This window comes from Lynx canadensis, chromosome D2 (genome assembly GCF_007474595.2).
Source record: "Lynx canadensis isolate LIC74 chromosome D2, mLynCan4.pri.v2, whole genome shotgun sequence".
Classification (NCBI taxonomy): domain Eukaryota; kingdom Metazoa; phylum Chordata; class Mammalia; order Carnivora; family Felidae; genus Lynx; species Lynx canadensis.
The window spans coordinates 70,337,673-70,343,206 of NC_044313.2; the positions used below are offsets into that span (position 1 = coordinate 70,337,673).

Consider the following 5,534-nt stretch of genomic DNA (forward strand, 5'->3'; position numbering starts at 1 on the left):
ACAAGAGCAATGAAAATGGTAAAAATGTGAGCTAATCCAGTCAACACATTACCTAAACTAATAATAATAATAATGATGGCTTGTAGAATTTAAAATATATAAAATACTTTATTTAATTTTTATTTATTTATTTTGAGAGAGAAAGTGCTCTGGATTGCCAGCCCCGGGACTGGCATGGGGCTGGAACCGTGAGACCATGACCTGAGCCAAAATCAAGTCAGTCACCCAACCAACTAAGCCACCCAGGCATGCCTAAAACATTTTAAAACATGACAACAATAGCATATAAATTAAAACAAGGGAAGTGGTATGTGCGCTGTTCAAGAGGAGGGTAAAAGAAATAAATAACAATAGGTTTTTTAAAATAAGTCTTGGGTATATGCTGCAATCTTTAAGGAACCACTAACAAATAGTAAAACATATAAGTACAAGACTAAGAAATGGAAGAGGGGGAAAGGAATTTAAAAAAATGAAGTAAATCCAAAAGAAAGCAAGTAAGGAGTAAAGGAGTGACACAGAGCAGGTGAAACAAATCAAAAGCAAATGGGGGTAGATTTAAAGTGAATATGTCAGAGATGCACAGCTGGCTCAGTGGGTAGAGCATGCAACTCTTGATCTTGGGGTCATGAACTTGAACCCCACGTTGGGCACAAAGATTATTCTTAAAAAAATGAAATTCAAAGTGAATATGTCTGTAATTACACTAAATGTAATTCTATTAATTGGTCTAATTAAAATACAAGGACAGGGCACCTGGCTGGCTCAGCTGGAAGAGCATGTGACTCTTGATTTCTGGGTCATGAGTTCAAGCCCCACTTTTGGCTGTAGAGATTACTTTAAATAAATAAAATTTTAAAAATAAAACAGAATACAAGGATAGGTGCATTAAATGAAAGAAGAAAACCCAGCTATATGCTGTTTAGAAGTAACATAGCTAACATATTAGGGTACAGAAGAGCTAAAAGATGAAAAACGATTATGCAAACCTGATCTGAAGAAAGCTGATCAATGCCATATTAATATATAAAAAGTTGATCTTAAAGCAAATATTGCTACTGAATGAAAGAAGTTCACTTCTTAATGAAAAATAGTTCAATTCAACAGGAATATAATCTGCATATAAATATATATACTTTGTATGGAGCTAACTTGAATATATATGTGTATACACATATAGATATACATATATAGATATACATACACATATATACATATGCTTACTGCTCACTGGGTGACCAGGCTGTGCCTCAATAACCAATCCAAGGAATGCAAGAGGAGACATCACTAAATATCCTTAAAAAAGATAATCATGAAGAATTTTGTGCTACGTGGTTGGAAATTTGGATAAATGGGCAAGCTCCTGGCAAAATACAAGTTACAAAAACAGACACAAGATGAAGCACAGATATAAACAGTCTTATAATTATTAAAGAAATTCATAATATAAAAACTCTCACATACACATATACAAACACACAACTCATGGACTAATTATTTCAGTGATAAATTCCAACAACATTAAAGGAATAAATAATGCCAATATTACAAAACTTCTTCCAGAGAAATGGAATAAAAGAACCACTTCCCCATTTTGTTTTAGGAGGACAACATCATTTTGATACCAAAATCTGATCAGGAAGATTAAGGGACAGTAAGGACAATCTGTCTCAGAAAGATTGATGCAAAAATCCTAAACAAAACAATAGCAATGCTAATTCAGCTTGTCTAAAAGGATAATGGATCTCAACAAATTTGTGTTTATTTATTGTGCTTATTCCTGTAGTGAAAGCTTGGTTCAACATTTGCTATACTGAATACCAAGATTTACTACAAAATTATGGTAAGTTTGACAGTGTAGTATATGGACACATAATTTAGGACAAAGGTGACACTACAGAGCAGTGGGTAAAGAATGGATTTGTAATAAATTATGCATAATTGGACATCTAAGTTGGAAGAAAATGAAGTTTGGCTCTTAAACTGCACACAATAATCAATTCCAAGTGGATTGGAGCTTTGGGTGTGAAAGGCAAAATAACAAAGCTTCTAGGAATTGATATAGGAAAGTATCTTCATTACTTTCGCATAGGGAAACACTTCTTGAAAGAGAAGCAAAAAACCCTAGCCATAAAGGTAATAGATTGTTCAATTTAACTGGAATAAAAATAAAGACTTCTATCCTTCAAAAGACACCATTGAAAGAGTAAAAATGTAATTCAAAGATTGAAGAAGATACTTTCAATACATATAAATGGCAAAGAACTTGTGTGCAGAATATACCCCCAAAAATCTACAGAGCAATTTTTTTTTTAATTTTTTTTTCAACGTTTATTTATTTTTGGGACAGAGAGAGACAGAGCATGAACGGGGGAGGGGCAGAGAGAGAGGGAGACACAGAATCGGAAACAGGCTCCAGGCTCTGAGCCGTCAGCCCAGAGCCTGACGCGGGGCTCGAACTCCCGGACCGCGAGATCGTGACCTGGCTGAAGTCGGACGCTCAACCGACTGTGCCACCCAGGCGCCCAACAGAGCAATTTTTAAAAACATCAAAAATACGATTTAAAAATGGGCAAGAGACTTCAAGAGGCCCTTCACATGAGAAAATATCCAAATGACCACTGAACATAGGAACACATATTTCATCAGTAGTCCTCAGAAAAATGTAGATTAAAATCACAAGGAGGTGGAATATGTATGAAATTTAAAATTAATCTCAACAAATTTTAGAATTGGTCTCATGAAGACCACCTTTTCTAATCAGAATGCGATTAAATATATAAAATAATAATAAAAGATAGGCAAAACAAAAAATAGCACATGTTTGGAAATTTAAAGCCACATTTAAAATAACAGGTCAAAGAAGAAATTATATTGGAAAGTTGAAAATGCTTGAACAGAAAGAAATGAAAAAAATACAGTACCTGAAAATCTGGTGGAACACAACTAAAATGGTGCTAAGTAAGATATTTGTGTCATTGACTTCAAACATTACAAGAGAAGTGAGGTTGAATTTTTGAGAGCTAAGCAGGTGGGTTCTTTAAAGAAAAAAAGTCACTTGCTAAAAGAGGTTTGATCTTGTTTCAAAATCTTCAGGCTCTATACTGTGATTTTCCTGTTGTGACTTGCAACACACTTCTTAGAGCATCCAAATTAGTGCAGGTTCTTTGAGAAGCATTGGATCTGCTGAGGCACAAGGACCAGAGCTGTTTGTACTGTAGTCTGAACTGGCTAGACATAAATCAAATCTGGCAGCTTTCTCAGTCACTTGGCAAATGTATTGGAGCAGGAAAATAGGAAATTAAAAATGCTGCCTCCAGAATTCAAACACCCAGCAAGTATTGTATCACCTTTTCTGGGGTTGTGGACAAAAGATGAAATATCTTTTCTGGGATATGGGTGAAAATATCTCGACAGTGTCTAACCCACTAAAGGCATAACTTCTGGAATGTGGCAGGATCTTATATTTTCACAGATTCCCCCCCCCCCCCCCCCCCCACCAAGAGATGCTGTAAATATATGGCATACATAGCATCTGGGGTCTGCTATTTCCAGCTCTCTGGATCCTACTGGCATGCTATCATCCATGTAGCAAATTAGGGTGTTGCCCTAAAGTATAACAAGCCAGTCCATCATGTGTGGCAAAGAACAAGAGTTAACTATCCTGAGCCAGGAGAGTAAATGTCTACTGCTGTCCCTATCAAATGCAAGCAAATGCTTCTACTATTTCTTAAATTATTTACATCTATTAAAAACAGCCACATTACCCTTCACAATTCACATTTTCTATGTTTCCTTTAAAATGGTTTGTGTAGGTGCTCGCTTCGGCAGCACATATACTAAAATTGGAACGATACAGAGAAGATTAGCATGGCCCCTGCGCAAGGATGACACGCAAATTCGTGAAGCGTTCCATATTTTTTAAAGAAAAACTCACTTTAAAAATTTAGGGACATTCAATAAATAAATTAATGGATAAAAAAATAAAATAAAATAAAATGGTTTGTGTAGGGTGCCTGGCTGGCTCAGTTGGTAGAGTATGCCACTCTTGATCTTGGGGTCATGAGTCTGAGTCCCACGTCGGGTGTAGAAATTATTCAGAAAATAAAAAATAAAGTGGCTTGTTGCACTAGCTCCTTGTTCCCCTAGAACAACTCTGAGCGCTCATGGTTCCAGATGGCCACAAGTAATAACATTTTGCCATTATGTACTATGAGCTGCTACCTTCCCATTCTGGAGTATAAAATGATTCTCTTTTGCTTCTTATTCTTATAACCAACACTATGTTCTCGACAAATCCTTCAATCCACTCTGGTTATGATTTCTGAGTCAAAGATGTTATGTGGCAAGCAACAGAAACGAATTTAAGCAATATTAAAGAATTTGTGGGGTGCCTGGGTGGCTCAGTCGGTTGAGTGTCCGACGTCAGCTCAGGTCATGATCTCACAGCTCGTGAGTTCAAGCCCCGCGTCGGGCTCTGTGTTGACAGCTCAGAGCCTGGAGCCTGCTTCTGCTTCTGTATCTCCCTCTCTCTCTCTGCCCTTAACCCACTCACATTCTGTCTCTGTCTCTCTCAAAAATAAATAAAAATATTAAAAAAAAAAAAGAATTGGGGCGCCTGGGTGGCTCAGTCGGTTAAGCGACCGACTTCGGCTCAGGTCATGATCTCGCGGTCCGTGAGTTCGAGCCCCACGTCAGGCTCTGTGCTGACAGCTCAGAACCTGGAGCCTGTTTCAGATTCTGTGTCTCCGTCTCTCTGACCCTCCCCCATTCATGCTCTGTCTCTCTCTGTCTCAAAAATAAATAAACGTTAAAAAAAATTAAAAAAAAAAAAGAATTTGCATGAGATTCTGGAGAGCAGCCAGCATCAAAATAAAAGATGAACAATGGGGTGCCTGGCTGGCTCAGTCAGTACAGCATGTGATCCTTGATCTGGCAGTCGAGAGTTCGAGCCCCATGTTGGGCGTAGAGTTTAAATAAAATAAATAAAGGATGAACAATGAATCCTTGGGGAGGATAGGAACCAGTGTGGTTTCAGGGAAGTCATGGACCTGCAAATGACTCATTGAAAACCACCTTTCCTCCCAGGGCGTGTCTGTTTCAGAGTTAAATTCTAGGAGACAGAATACATTGATTTAGGATTAATATAGCACAAGAAGAACAAGTGATTAAAGGAAGTGATAGTAGGCAGGGCAAAACAATATATTACATAACACAAGAATACCATACACTCGAATATGAGCCCATTTTTGGAAATGAAAAAATTAGGAAATGGAGGAATGGGAACATACCAGGATCCACTAAACAAACATATTCACTGTTATTAGTTTTCTAAGTAATATTTTCCTTGATAGATTAGGAAAAATACCATAGGTATTTGGAACGATTCAAATGCGTATCACTCACAAAAATTGCCAATAAACATGCAAGCAGACACAAACAACTTTACATTTTGGTGGTATTCGTGCTTTCATAAAAACTTTTAAAGTTGAAAGTTTTTCCTCATAACAAACATAGACATGCGGGTTACACTGCAG

The 5,534-nt window shown here is 37.2% G+C and overlaps 1 non-coding gene across 1 annotated transcript; it reads left to right on the forward strand.

Annotated features, from left to right (window-relative positions):
* Nucleotides 1–3,812: 3,812 nt before the first annotated feature.
* LOC115527805 lies at nt 3,813–3,919 on the forward strand. Its single transcript, XR_003973042.1, has one exon. It is a non-coding gene; the product is annotated as a U6 spliceosomal RNA (small nuclear RNA).
* Nucleotides 3,920–5,534: the final 1,615 nt, after the last annotated feature.